The following is a 15,933-nucleotide window of genomic DNA, read 5'->3' as shown; positions in this document are numbered from 1 at the left end:
GGGGGGGGGGGGGGGGGGGGCAGCTTGACTCAGCTACCCTTATAAATGGCTCCTCATGGTTTTCTCTTAAAATTAAGGCCTTCCTTGCGAGACAAGAATCTTCACCATCTGAATTATGAGTAAGTTACATTTTCCTGTATTTCTAGTTTATAATTTATTTTCATATTTGCTCTATATCTCTATTTTATATATTATTTTATATATAGTTATACTGCTTGAAAAACGATTTACTGTACTTCCTACTTCATAAAATCATTATATTACCCTTCTACTGTCCTACATATCCTACTATTCTGTATTTTATAGAGTTTTCTATTATTATAAGATATTACCCTTATAATATCTTAATACTCCTTTTTATTATTCTTATAAAGTTATAATGTTATATGTGTGTGTGTGTGTGTGTGTGTGTGTGTGTGTGTGTGTGTGTGTGTATTATGTCTACATGCCCGCCCTTGACTGTACGAGAGTGTGTGTGTGTGTGTGTGTGTGTGTGTGTAAGTGTGTGTGTGTGTGTGTGTGTGTCTGTGTTAGCACTCCTCAGCTCTTATACTTCTGTTTGACTCTTCGACTATTAAACCATAGTGTAGTACTCTTAAAGATCTTTAAAGTGGAAATCCAATTTGTCAATATCTGCCTAATACCGCTTCTGTATGTCTAGGTGCCCATCGTCATTCCTTCTTCTCCCCTTTACTGGATCTGGATCTGGACACTCATTATCAGCTTGCGCATCTAACTGCTGATATCATGGTGCTACTTAACTATCTTCGCAGCACCCCCTCTGGAAATGGAAATGCGGGGTCCGTCCCCCCCCCCGATACAAAATCTGCCCCGTGAACGTGTGTATTGACGCCTCTACACAGCCAAAACCCCCCTCCAGCTTTCAGTCTGAGGAAGATGTCACCTTCTCTGACCTGGTCCCCGACCATTCTTCCCACTTCTCACCTGCCAGTCCGCCCCACTCTCAGTGGTCCTCTCACTTCACCTTTGCTGACTTTCCCATGTCCCCAGGACGCACCCCATTTTCTTCCCCCCACCACTCTCCTCAAGATTACGCACCCACCAGTCCTGTGAATTATCAATAAAACTACATATTACTCATACTAAGTGTCCCTCATGTTTATTTCATGTCATTTTTATCCACAACACAGCCCACCTGAAGTACATTGACAATGTCTCGAGAGTCCTTGAATGGATGAAATCATTGTGCCAGCGGTACAAGGTCACTCCGGCCAAGTTATTTCTGACGCGTGTTTCCAAGTTCCTCCATTAACTTGATGAGAGGCTGTCCGAGGGCCGAGTTGGCTCCACGAGGCTGTGGAGTCTCCAGAGACTGCTGCAGTGGGAGTGCAGACATCTGTCCGGTCGAGTCGTGCTCCACAGGCAAGGCGTGCGAGCGGAGAAGAGTGAGGGAGTACTTACAGCTCCTGCACGGCAAACTGTCGGACGCTGTCCCTGTTTCACTGGATGATCTGAACTCGTCCAGCAGACCCGGACATGCTCAACCATTGCATCGGGCTGCTGTGTGCTCACTTCTTTTCGGTCAGCGGACACAGGACCGGAGTCCTGCAGAACCTCACGACTGAGGAGTTTGAGAACCTCGAGAAGGCTGAATCTTTCTGATCAATGTAAGTAACTTCTGTGTATTTCACTTTTATTTCCGGGGCTGCTGTGTTGTACATGGGGGTGTTTAATATTTTTCATTCATTGTCCTTTTCTCCCAGGTGAAGCAGCACAAACCTGCCTCTGCTTTTGGACTCGCTAAGCTAGCCGTCACCAAGCTGGAGCTGAAGTGGCTGAAAGCTTTCTGCCACCTGAGGAAGCATATGCCGGGATATGAGACTTCTGTGGGGTGGCTTTTCTTTTCTGGCACACAGGCCAGGATTTCTGCGCATGTCAAGCTTGCCCTGCGGGCACTCGTGGGAAGGGACATCACTGTGTCGGACATCCCCACAGCTCTAGCAACCTACGTAAGCATGATTAAAATGTTTTTTAACAAATTCATTCCAATGTGTTAAACGTTAAAGTGATAGAGAAATGTCTCCTGTTCACAGTGCGAACGCAAAAGACGAACAACGCATGCTCGTGACCAAGACGATGTGCTACAGCAATTAGCTGAGTCGTGGAGCTGTCGGTCAGCGAGGCGCACTCCGCCCAGTCTTCGCTAGAGTCCGCTGCGGGCATAGGTGCTACATAGGCCGGTTGTGTTTGGCTAATGGCCCTGTGTGTGTGTGTGTGTGTGTGTGTGTGTGTGTGTGTGTGTGTGTGTGTGTGTGTGTGTGTGTGTAAATATTTCATTAAAATGTTTGAACTGAATTCCCATTGTCTTAATATTTTGACATGTCCAAAAGTACAGTAGCATCACTCATGGCGAGACCACACAGCCGAAATTTCCGAAAGTACATGGACTGAGCTCCGGGCAGTGGGTGAAGTTCGCAGGCTTTGCCCAGGGAGAGAGTGTCATCCTGGGCATACACTCGTGAGCTCCAGGCTGATCACTGCTGAATTTTTTCCTCGTTGATTTCAATGGTTTATGCGTTCCTAGTCAGGACAAGCTACTGTTTGTTGCACCTCTTCCATCCTCCTCCACGGTCTGAAGCCAGCTGCAGCCACCTTTTCATCAGCGTCACAATCTCAGCACTTGTTGCCCTTGATGTTAACGTGTTCTTTCGGACAGCATCTAATGAACATGAGGCAAAACAGTTGACAACTTCTGCAATTCGAGACACGCTAAAAAGGCTATTTATACTTCTACGTCAGACCTTTGCGTTGCCTGATGTGCACCTCTAAAAAAACTGTAATAACATCTGTGTATGCAGACAACAGTTGTGATTGGTCCTTTGTGCAAACAGAGACCCTCCCCGGGGATGATAAATATATCTGCAGTAATTTCATATTCACTGAGAATAAATGTAATGAAGCAGATTGCTTGTAGCTTATAAAAAAATGCTGCGGCTTATTACACACTTATTCATGTTACAGTTAAATAATGAATGTGGGCTTAAAGTGCAGTCCCTCATCTTTAATTTAAATGTATTCATATCCACATTGGAGGAATGGTTTAGGAATTACAGCTCTTTAATATGTAGCCCCTTCTTTTTCAAGGGACCAAAAGTAATTGGCCATTTTACTGAAAATCTGTTTCATGGACAGGTGTGGGCTATTCCTTCTCTATTTCATCAGTTAAGCACAGGGTAGCTGCAGGTATCAGCACTTACATTTTTGGAAATTTCTTGACTATGATATTAAAAAGTATTAGATTTGAAGACCTGCACATCACTTCAGTCATGCTACACGATACATCAGCTATAATGGATTGTGTTCATGCATATAAGCTGAAAGTTGCTGGCCTAAATTTAGCCAATTACCCAAAGACACTTAAAATTCAACATAGAAGCAAATACTCACATTTGCTGTAGATTGCTGTAGATGCTGTAGGCAGATTCTGTATCGAAGAAGAGGGGGGAACCCCGGATCTCCATTCCTAGAGGGGGTGCTGCGAAGATAGTTAAGTAGCATCATGATATCAGCAGTGAGATGCACAAGCTGGTAATGAGTGTCCAGATCCAGATCCAGATCCAGGTCCAGTAACGGAGAGAGAGGGGACTGACGACGGGCACCGGCACCTAGACATACAGAAGCGGTATTAGTCAGATGTGGATAAATTGGAAAAACACTTTAAAGATCTTTAAGAGTAATACACTATGGGTTGTTAGTCAAAAAGTCGAAAGAAGTGTACGAGCTGAGGAGTGCTAAAACACACACACACACACACACACCCTCGTACAGTCAAGGGCGGGCAAGTAGACATAACACACACACACAATCTCTCTCACACACACATACTATTATAACTTTATAAGAATAATAAAAAGGAATATTAAGATATTATAAGGGTAATGTCTTATAATAATAACATATATATATATATATATATATATATATATATATATATATATATATATATATACTCTTTATAAAAATGATAAGAAGTAGGAAGTACAGTAAACTGTTTTTTCAAGCAGTATATATAATAAGAGATATAGAGTAAATCTGAAAATAAAATATAAACTAGATATACAGGAAAATATAACTTACTCATGATTCAGATGGTGAAGATTCTCGTCTCGCAAGGGAGGCCTAAATTTTAAGAGAACCATGAAGAGAGCCAGTTATAAGGGTGGCTGGGTCAAACTGCCCCCCCCCTCGAGATAACAATAAGACCAAGGTCCCATTAGATTGTTTAGTCTCCTCCACTTTCTATTCTTTAGGTAAATCAAAACTGAAGATTCTGATGCCCTGGGTAACTGAAAACTCTGGTTTCTGATCCTCTGAGTAACTGGAAACTCTGGTTTCTGATCCTCTGAGTAACTGGAAACTCTGGATTTTTATTTTCTGGGTTATTAGAAATGCCTGGGTTCTGATTTTATGTGTAAATTAAAACCCCTGGTTTCAATTCTATGTGTAAGTGAAATAGCCCTTTTCTGGAACATAAGAGTAAGGTAAATGAGCTCTTTTTTTAACCCTATTGGTAGTGAGATCATAGTCTTCTTGAAACATATGGGCTATTTAGTGTGTAAATACAGTATAAATACTGGAGCTTAAGCTCAGGGTAGGGGGATCACTTCTGAGAATTCTCATCGGTGTGGATCTCGTGTGGTGGAACGGAACAATAAATCTGGACCCTTGCTTCTTCTCACTCACGGCTGGTGTATTTTTTTCTATCTCCAACTGGGCTCTGAGGTAGATGTGAGTATTGGCTTCTAAGTTGAATTTTAAGTGTTTTGGGGTAATAGGCTAAATTTGAGCCAACAGCATCGAGGCAGCCAAGTTGTTTATCACTAGGACCCTGCTCCTATAGGACAGCTGTGATTGAATCCATCTCCATCTATTTAGATTTTCTAGAACCTTATTGGTCAATCCATCCCAGTTCTTCTGCATATATCGATCTGTGCCAAAGAAGATCCCAAGTATTCTCAGTCCCTCCATGAACACTCCTATGGGAGGTGAGGTATATTTTCCTCCTGCCATTGACCTAGAAGCAAGGCATCAGTTTTGTTCCAGTTTACACGTGCAGATGATGCGCTCTGAAAGACATCCAGGCCAGAAAACACGTGACTGATGTCATCCTCGGACCTGATTATCACCGTCAGATCATCAGCATATGCTGTGACATTGACTGTGGTCACATCAGATAAGTCAGGGCTTAACACTGAAAACCCTTGCAGATTTTCTCGCAGGTGTCTTAGCAGGGGCTCAATGAGGAGAGTGTACAGCAGACCGGACAGGCTACAGCCTTGTGGAACACCTCTGTGCACGGAAAAGTTCTTGTTAGTGTTCCGTTTATTTTCAGCATACTGTACACATCAGTGTACAGCAGCCTAATCCATGAGATGAAGCGTCCACCAATGCCCAAAGCTGTTAGGGTCTTAAAAAGATAACCATGATCCAATCTGTCAAAAGCCTTCTCTTGACCTAGTGACACTAGTCCCATCTCTACCTTATATAGCTCTGTGAGGTGCAACAGGTCTCGCACCAGAAAAAGGTTGCTGAAGATTGAGCGTTCTGGGATGCAGTATGACTGGTCATCATGTAGTATTGTGGCTAAAAATCTTTTAAGGCGGTTTGTTAATGCCTTTGAAAAGATTTTATAATCTGTCCCAAGGAGGGAGACAGGACGCCAGTTCTTTAAGCTACCAAGGTCTCCTTTTTTGGGTAACAGGGTAATTACAGCTCTCCTACAGCTAAGGGGTAAGACTTTTGTTTCCATACATCTGAGTATGACAAAGTGCAGGTCTGGGCCAATCAAGGACCAGAATGTTTTATAAAATTCGGAGGTCAATCCATCCAGCCCCGGTGACTTTCCATTTGACAGTTGTTGAGCAGCTGTACTGAGCTCTTCTAAGGACAGTGACTTTTCAAGTTCGTTTCTCTCACCCTCGCTCAGCTGTGGTAGTCCATTCAGAAGTTCTTCAGTTGCTTCAGGATCACATGGTTGACTATTGTACAGTTCCTCATAAAAAGATAGCGCTTGTAGAATGATGTTATCTTTGTCGGTAGTTTCTTGTCCATTGGGTAGTTTCAAGTGGCTGATGGACTTCTTCTCTCTGTTTTTTTTCTCCAGTGCAAAGAAGAAAGATGTAGATGAGTCCATTTTAGTATATTGTGTAAACTTGGCCCGCACCATGGCACCTTGATCTTCTCTCTTTTTCAGAAGAATTTTATATATATATATATATATATATATATATATATATATATATATATAGAGAGAGAGAGAGAGAGAGAGAGAGAGAGAGAGAGAGAGAGAGAGAGCTTCTAAATACTAAGGAGATTGAAAAAGAGCCCTGAAATGTTAATGGAAATCATGGAAGAACTTTGAGACTGAAAAGAGAGGAGAAGAGTCTCCTAAAACTGGGGAAAAGAAAACCCTCTCAATATTATGAAACTTGGGGAACAGCATCACAAAGATGAGTTGAGACGTGTCTTTCATCAAGTCTGGTGAAATTGAGAAAGATCCAAATTGAGAACGAGGAATTCAAAGAAGCGCATCATGATTAAGAATGTGCCTTTCAAGAGGAACATGAGGAAGAGCTGATCTAGCCTGGCAACGCTGAGAAAGAGCCTTTTAAGACCAAGGATGTTGAGGAGCCTCTCAAGCCTGAGGAAGGTACGGAAGAAGTTCTCAAAAATAAGGAAGTTGAGGGAGAGTTTCTCCAAAATAAAGAAGTTGAGGACGAGGTTCTCAAAAATAAAGAAGTTGAGGAAGATTTTCTCAAAACTTAGGAAGTTTAGGAAGAGCCTTTCAAGCCTGAAGAAGTTTAGGAAGAGTCTCTCAAGACCAAAGTGTCATGATTCCTCCTTGAAGCAGCGTGCTCTAAGCGCGAATGCGCGAGCACCTGCTTTTCCGTTGTTGACAGTAGTGACATCTGGACACGTGTGTTTTGTTTATGTTTCTGTCATGTCTCCTCCCTGTTCTGTCATTGGCTGGGATTTCACGTGGGTTTGAATTGCTCTCAGCTGCTAGCGGTTTAGACGCTGATCATGTCCGCATATATACCGCGCGCCTTCCAGCACACAACGTGGAACGTTATCGTAGAGTTAGTTTAGTTCGTATCTGAGTCATAGTCACGGTCCATTTTTAGAGTTAGTTCGCGCTGGATTATCCGCTCCCAGTTCCTCGTCATAGTTCGTTTCCCGTTTTGTTTATAGATCCTGTTTTCCGTGACCACGACCTAGATTCCAGCCTTGCCCCCTGTATGCCTGTTTGCGGATTACGTTTTGGATCACGTTTTGGATTTGTCTGCCTGTCTCTCTTTCAAATAAACAACTGTTCACCCTGCACTTGCATCCGTCCTATCTCCGCTCCGTCACGATACGTGACACAAAGAAGGTGAGGAAGACTTTCTCAAGACTTAAGAAGTTGAACTGAAAGGAAGTGTCTCAGGTCTGAAGAAGTTGAAGGAGAGGTTTAAAAAATAAGGAACTGGAGGAAGTGGTTCTCAAAACCGAGGAAGTTCAAGAAGACCCTTTCAAGCCTAGGGAAGAAAAGGAAGAGTCTCTCAAGACCAAGGAAGGTGAGGAAGATTGCTACAAAGCTGAAGAAGAGTCTCTCAAGTCTGAAGAAGTTGAGGAAGAGCCTCTCAAGAGTAGAAAGTACTCCCCGCTGCAGCCCCTCCTCCCCCTGCTGTTCACTCATTCATTTTAACAGGGACAGCTTCGGTCCACTTCTCAGACCCCCTTAGCACCTTTTTTTTTTTTTTTTTTTTAAATGCATCTAGCAATATATCTAGTGACTTTCTGGACAAACCTTAGCTACTTTCTGTAGAAGATAATGGCCAGTACTGCCCGGCGAGTGCGAGGTCCTGCTTTCAGAAACAGAAAAAACATGTAAATGAGAACAGCTTTATTGGGAATTTGGCTGTATTAAAATTCAGCATGTGAGCACAGAGTAGGATGTAATAAAGGGCTGACACTAGGCAGAGTGAAAATACGATGCAATGGTGAAATTATGGTGAAAATGAAGCAATGACTGGGAAATACAAATTTAGTCCATCATGGCTGGGAAAAGGAGCTATATAAAATGGTTGTTTAAAAAAAAAAAAAAAAATGAATATTTTTTTTTTTGGAAATGAAGGATATGTTTGAATGACATCTCTTCTATAGTACTTGAAAACATAAAACAAACAAAAAAACAGTGCTTGAAAAGTCCTTGAAAGTCCTGGAATTTCATTATGAAGCATCTGTACAGACCCTCTTATATGTACTATGTGATTGATGTATTAAACATGCCTCTTGATTTCTGGGTTTAGCATAGTTATACCTCGGTTTGAGTTTAAAACAATAGCTAGATTTACTGGTAGAATAATGCTAGTTAAGTTTCTCTCCCAAATATTATTGAGTAGATAAAGTATATTCAGTAGCTTTTCTGGGATAGTGAGAATTTAGGTTAATATAGTAGAAAACAAAACACTCAGATTATCCTGGTTGTAAGAACTACTCATTCATCTGTACACCTTTACAGTTTTCACTGCAGATATATCAGCTTTCTTGAACAATACTCAGAATCCTTGTCACCTCCCAGCCAATCAGTCATGATGAATTTTTGTATGGTTGGAAGCATGTTTAAAACACAAAGTGCTGAGATCATGTAAGAATGAGGTTTTACTCACTGGCCCAAATGTGTTCACTTTAAACTTTGTTCCTTCCCTTAAACACTTACCTGCTTGAGAATTTCCAATGTTTGTAGAATGATGATTCTCAGTACAGCACATTACCAAATATTAATGGGCTTAAAATTTATTTATTTGTGACAATTATGGGATTTTCTAATTTGTTTGTGAATTTTCTTTTTTTTTATTTTTTTTTTATTTTTTTTTATGGCTCATCAAGGTTCAGAGCATTCCATTGTCTTAAATCAGCATTTCCCATTGTTAGTATCAGAATCTTATTTAACATGCAACATATTCAATAATCTGTAACTAAGACTCAATAAAGAAATTCTCATTACACAGAGTGTCCAGAACGTCTCTGAAACACTTCAGCCTATGATTAGCCATGGATTCCTTGGAGGACACTGTAGCAGTCTCTGAGGATTTATCACTCCACTGTTTAAAAAAAAAAAAACACTAAATACTGGATTCTTCTTCTTTTAATTTGATTGTCAGTGCTCAACTCAAACCAACAGCAGTATTATCAGGAATGATTGTGTCTAAAATCAACCACTGATTATATCCCACTTTGTTTCTAGAGTGTATGATTTATTTAGCCAATTCTAAACTCGCCTCTCCATCTGTGTAACTGGATACTCAGGATAATGTAATTTCGCTCTGGTTTCCATCCACCCACCCTTTCATTTTCTATATCTCCTATCATACAGGAACCTTGAGCCTATCCCAGAGATCATAGGGCACAGGACAGGGTACACCCTGGACAGGGTACCAGTCCATCGCAAGGCACACTCACATACACATTCACACACCCATTCATACACTACAGACACTTTGGACATGCCAATCAGCCTACCATGCATGTCCTTGGACAGGGGGAGCAGCACAGGGAGAACACGCAAACTACGAACACACAGGGTTGTGGTGGGACTTCTTATTTAAAAATATAAATGTAACTGACATGCTGCTTTATTAAATCATAGCAACTTGAGCACCTGCCTAGCCCTACTCTGAATATGAGGAACTTTCCTACACAAATATTGATGTAACTATTCACCCATTCTCACACCAATGGTAGCAGAGCTACCAAGCAAGGTGCTAACTTGACATCAGGAGCAACTTGGGGTTCAGTGTCTTGCCCAAGGACACTTCAAGTCATGTGGGCCAGGAATCAAACCGCCAACCCTACAATTAGACAACCTGCTCTACCACCTGAGCCACAGCCACCAACTAGATAACTAGATGTTTGAGTCAGCCTATCCCATTCCTTCATTTTTTTGTTACATATAGATGTCTCTTAAGTGTTTCCTACATGTACCTTTTTTAAATTGGCATGTCTACCAATATGTAAGCCAATGCATATGTTTTACACTACTAATACAAAATGTCCCAGTGAGGCCTTCCACACCCGTCAAAATATTGCCATCTCACTGTGACAGAAAAAAATATAACAATGATGCTTTAGAATTAGATAAATTAAGTTTCTGCAAAATATTAATTGAACTATTCATTTAGAACTCAAAAAGTACATTAATGACTTTTGTAATGACTACTGTGTATCCCATGTAGCACACTAACCCTAATGTGTATGACCGCATGTACTATGTTGCAATAATAATAATAATGATGATGATTATTATTATTGTCAAATAATCACTTCACTGGACTGGAGTGTGATGTAACGACACAGGACAGTTAGCAGGAAGTAAGCGCAGGAGCGCCGTCTTTATTGATAAACAAACTAACAGAACACAAGAAACGCGGTCTATGCTGAACAGGACTAGCTGGATCAACCATGGAACTACAGTCTAGGCATTACTCGAAAACAGAACATGGAACTGAGACCGCTAGCATGCTACACGCATTCTAACACAGAGCTAAAGCTATACTCCTTAAACACTACTAACGTTACAAACTATAATACTGCGCGAAGTGCGCAGCCACACGAGGGGTTTAAATAACCAACATAATTATCTAAAGCATAGACACCTCGAGAAATAAAGACACACCCTCGAACATAAGCCAATACCTGGACAGGAAGTAAATCAAAACAAACGAGCCGCGCGTGTCCATCTGTCAGAGTCTCGTGCACGCGCGCTCTGCAGCAGTCTTTGTGCTTCGACGCCGCAGCGCCATCCACCGGCGGAAGCGTAACAGACTTAAAAACATTGAGTCATTTAATACAGGTCAACTGTTTTCTATTATACAAGCAGCGTGTGTGTGTTCTGTTTCATTTTCTTTTCAGGGATAAACACACTGGAGGATTTTTTGTTGATCTGGCACAAAATTAAAAGGAACTAAATTACATTAAAAAGGGGGAAACTTTGGGTACCAAGGTTATAAGTTATAAACTAGGGAACACTGAGAGAGAGAGAGAGAGAGAGAGAGAGAGAGAGAGAGAGAGAGAGAGAGAGAGAGAGAGAGAGAGAGAATGAGAATTGGCATGTGGTCTGCGCCTCTGTAGCACCGCTGTTCTACAGTAAGTGCTGAGGGAGAGACCTCAATGTCGGGCTGCCAGATAGCTTAATTTCAACTATAACTATTAACTGGATGGGGTGGGGTTAATATTTGACTAGTGCATAAATTACACCTAATACGTCTAGGTCACTAGTTACTATTAGCTGTAATTTAATCAAAAAAGAGAACCTAGTATGTTTATTAGAAACCAACCAAAATCACTCCAAGAGTGAGACATGTAAAAGTCCCTGAGGTTACAAAGGAACCCAGGGTAACTTCTAAGCAAACAAAGGCCTCTCTCACATTGGCTAATGTTAATGTTCATGAGTTCACCATCGGGAGAACACTGAACAACAATGGAGTGAATTACAGTGTTACAAGGAGAAAACCACTGCTCTCCAAAAAGAACATTACAGCCCATCTGCAATTTGCTAATGATTACGTGGGAAAATGTTTTGTGTGAAAAAATATAACCTTTTGGTTTAAATAAGAAGTGTTATGTTTGGAGAAAACAAACACTACATTCCAGCATAAGAACCTTACTTATAAGAACCTTTCAATAATGGATGGAACAATGAATTCTGAATTATAACAGTGAATTCTAAAGGAAAGTTTCAGGACATCTGTCTGTGAACTGAATCTCAAGAGAAAGTGGGTCATGCAGCAGGCCAACAACCCTAAGCACAAAAAGCACATAAGGGTCCACCAAAGTATGGTTAAAAGAGAATAAAATTCATGTTTCACAATTTGCCAAGTCAATGTCCTGACCTTAATCCAATAGAAATGTTGTGGAAGGACCTCAAGCAAGCAGTTCATGTGAGGAAAATCACCAGCATTCCAGAGCTGAAGCTGTTCTGTACTGAGAAACGAGCTAAAATTCTTACAAGCCGATGTGCAGGACTGATCAACAGTAAAAACAGGGAAAATGTTTAGTTTCGGTTATTTGTGACCAAGGGGTTCACACCATATGCTGAAAGCAAAGGTTCACATAGGATCACATAATAGAAAGAAAACATTCTACACACCGTTATACCACCAGAAGCAGTCTGGACTGTTGACACAAGGCAGGTTCAAGCTGCTGATGCCAATGTCTGACCCTATCATCTACATGTCACAACAGAAATCAAGATTCATCAAATCAGGCAATGTTTTTCCATGCTTCAACTGTCCAGTTCCAGTGAGTCCACGCCCACTCTAGCCTCAGGTTCCTGTTCTTGGCTCACAGACAGGAGTGGAACCTAATATGGTTGTAGCTTATCCACCTCATTTGGTTAGACATATTGTATGTTGCAAGAGGGTTTTCTGCTCTTCACACTTGTAAAGAATTATCATTACCATAGCCTTTCTGTCAGCTCGAACCAGTCTGTCCATTCTCCTCTGTCCTCTCTCATCAACAAGTTGTTTGTTTTTCCTCCACCATTCTGTGTAAACTCAAGAGATTGCTGTCTGTGAAAATCCCAGATCAGCCTCTAAAATTCTCAAACCAGGTCGTTTGGCACCAACATTCATATCATCATCACTGAGATCACTGAGATTCTGATGTTTGGTGTGAATATTAACTGAAGCTTACTGAAATACTTACCTGTATCTGCATGATTTTATGCATTGCGCAGCTGCCCCATGAATTAGTTAAGTTCTTTTTCAAACACATCCTGCAGAAGCAAATAAGATCGGCACTCCAGCTGCTTTGCGTAGCCTAATGCAAATTGTATTCAATATATTATTTTTCCTAAAACAGATCATTAAGAACTCCAAAACACCTGAAATTGGATTCAAGGCACTGTATACAGTGTTACCACCACTGAAATCACCATTTAATTACATATGCTTCAACAGTTAAAATATATCATAAATAAATAAATACATTATTATTATTATTATTATTATTATTATTATTATTATTATTATTATTATTATTATTATTATTATTGTTGTTAATAATAATAATAATAATAATAATAATAACAATATGTGTAATTTATATAGCTCCTTACTCATAACCAGTGTCGCTTTACAATTACAATGTTTCAACAAAACATGGAACATGCGGTAGACTAGATTTGAGAAAAAATATGATTTATAGTTTACAAAGAAATATTAAATTTCACATCAAAACATGATTTCACTGCTTATGCTAAGCTTAATTTACACAAGTTTCTAATTACAAGATTGAATTATATAAAGTGAGCGTGATCAATTCATGTAGTATTAATGTAAACCCATTACATTATGAAATCTTGTGGGGATGTTGGCACTGACAGGTACTATAACTATGGTATTTAAATTAACATGATTCAAAGGTGTGTGATAGAATAGCACAGTGTTTTAATAAATTCAATACTAATGAATATTAGGTGCTATTATTAATGAATATTATCCTGGTGTCTAATATTTTTTGAGAACAGTTTCATATTGAAATACAATGAATCTGCACATTTTAACAGTTCAAATGGAGAAGTTATTAATGTTTTGTCACAGTAATGATTCTGTGTCTCATTGCCAAAAATGAAAACCTCTTAACTCTGAAAGTCAATTAAACAATGTTTGAAGGAGAATCTATAATAAATGTATCATCAGATGACTAAAGGGAATGCTGGATGATCCGTCACATCAGTTTTAGCCTGACATTTTTGCTTTTGCGTCACACATTTGTACAACAGTTTTTATGAATCAGACATTGATTGATTCATAAATCAATTATCTCGCTGGATAAAACCTATACCTATATTATATATGTATATATTTATGTATGTATAAAATGTAAATGGAAGCTTTTTGCTTCACGTTTTTTTAAACTTTGCTGTAGACTGTCGTTTGAGTCAAACTTATTTGCATTTGAAGAACACAAAGTGCATTTGCCTTTTAAATAAACTAAATAACCATTTAGTGATACACCAAGTGGACAGCTCAGAGTTTAAAGGGTCAAAGAAATGACTTTCTGATCTATGTCGAAGAAGATAAGAAATTCTGATTTCAAGTATCAAACAGATTTCAAGTATTTAAAAAAAATCTCATTTTACAGTACACTATGATTGATTTAATATCACTTGTAAATTGTCATCATTTAAAAAGACAATACCTTTTATAGATTAAAAACACAACCTATCAAATGTTCCTATAATGTATATATTTTTGCGCAGGGATATGCATTTTTTCACTGCAGTCGATTCGGACCAATCAGCAAGGTAAGAATACAGTATAGTAGAACACAGAAACACACACACACACACACACACACACACACACACACACACACACACACACACACAAAAAAATGTCTGAGACCACATTGAAAATCTGGATTTTTTTTTCTCTTACATTTTGAGAATAAATAGGTTTTAGAATTTATTAATATTTAAAACAAAGAAAGTAAATGTTTAATATATTGGATATTTATATATTTTTTTAATTCTGCAATTGTAAACATTAAGAAACTCTGAATCTCTTGTAAATATTTTAAAGATTCTCCTTTTTTATTTTTATTTATTTATTTATTTATTTATTTATTTTTACTGAAGTTGCAGTCAATAATACAATTTCGAATGAAAATTCTAAAATTAAATAATAAAAAAAATGCAAAATAGAAACATTTTCCACTAGTGCTCTCAGACTTTTGGCCCCGACTGTGTGTGTGTGTGTGTGTGTGTGTGTGTGTGTGTGTGTGTGTGCGTGCGTGCGTGCGTGTGCGTGTGTCTGTGTCTGTGTGTACGTAAACAAACTATTAATGAAAATAAAATTTTGTGTAAGATAAATGAATGAATAAATATGTTCTCTTCTCCCCTCCAGTCGATGTGGCCTTAGGAGGAATAGCAGTACAATCTTCTTTACACTAACAATTATCCTGCTTACTTTGCTATCGACGACAACAGAGCATCTAACATGAATTTCAACTCGTGTGATTACGGCTGCTCCTAACGCCATACAGACTTCATATGAATCCATAATGAACTTTTTCACACTATCTGTTGTTACCCAGATGAGGATGGGTTCCCTTCTGAGTCGGGTTCCTCTCAAGGTTTCTTCCTCTTAAAACATCTTAGGGAGTTTTTCCTTGCCACCGTCGCCACTCAGTGGCTTGCTCAGTTGGGATAAATTCACACCTTTAATATCTGTATACCGTGTTGATATTTCTGTAAAGCTGCTTTGAGACAATGTCTATTGTAAAAAGCACTATACAAATATAATTGAATTGAATTGAACTTATGTTTATATCCAAAATGCTCCACTGTGTGTAAGGGGCAGGGGAAACTGGTGCAAGCTGTTCAAAAGGTTTAGTTTAATTTAAGTTTGTCATTATATGCTGTATCTGCGCGCTTGCAGTGTAAATTCTGTCGGAAGTGACATGTTAGTAACGAGGACACGTTGCTGGTCACGCGCGGTGTAGACGCGCTGATACAGAGTGTAGCGCGAGTAAGATCTGTAATGTCTAATTCAAACATTATGATCAAAAGTAAAATCATGTCTAAAGACACCGAGGAACAGAAACCACAAGGTGCAGTGAAAGTGAGTTTTTATTATTCATTTAGGACTATATATATATATATATATATATATATATATATATATATATATATATATATATATATATATATATAGTATTTATGCATTAGTTTTTTTTATAGATGCACAAAAAGCACCGAATTAAACTATAGTCCTAAATTAATAATATATATTCTGGTGTGTGTGTGTGTGTGTGTGTGTGTGTGTGTGTGTGTGTGTGTGTGTGTGTGTGTGTGTGTGTGTTGGGTTCTTTTCTGTTTTGTACAAACAGTTGTGTAAAGTTTTACTGTGAAGTTTATATTTGTTA

General features: G+C 39.2%; 2 long non-coding RNA genes across 2 annotated transcripts; one reads left to right on the top strand and one right to left on the bottom strand.

Moving 5' to 3' along the window:
• LOC128629761 (uncharacterized) lies at window positions 1-2,916 on the top strand. Its single transcript, XR_008394146.1, has 4 exons — window positions 1-119; window positions 662-1,628; window positions 1,725-1,970; window positions 2,055-2,916. It is a non-coding gene; the product is annotated as an uncharacterized LOC128629761 (long non-coding RNA).
• Window positions 2,526-8,550, bottom strand: LOC128629766 (uncharacterized). Its single transcript, XR_008394153.1, has 4 exons — window positions 7,811-8,550; window positions 4,099-4,140; window positions 3,409-3,626; window positions 2,526-2,680 (listed from the first exon to the last, which is right to left on the bottom strand). It is a non-coding gene; the product is annotated as an uncharacterized LOC128629766 (long non-coding RNA).
• Between the last annotated feature and the right edge of the window lie 7,383 nt (window positions 8,551-15,933).

Source organism: Ictalurus punctatus, unplaced genomic scaffold (assembly GCF_001660625.3).
Source record: "Ictalurus punctatus breed USDA103 unplaced genomic scaffold, Coco_2.0 Super-Scaffold_100, whole genome shotgun sequence".
In the NCBI taxonomy this organism is placed as follows: domain Eukaryota; kingdom Metazoa; phylum Chordata; class Actinopteri; order Siluriformes; family Ictaluridae; genus Ictalurus; species Ictalurus punctatus.
This window is presented reverse-complemented; position numbering and strand designations above follow the sequence as displayed.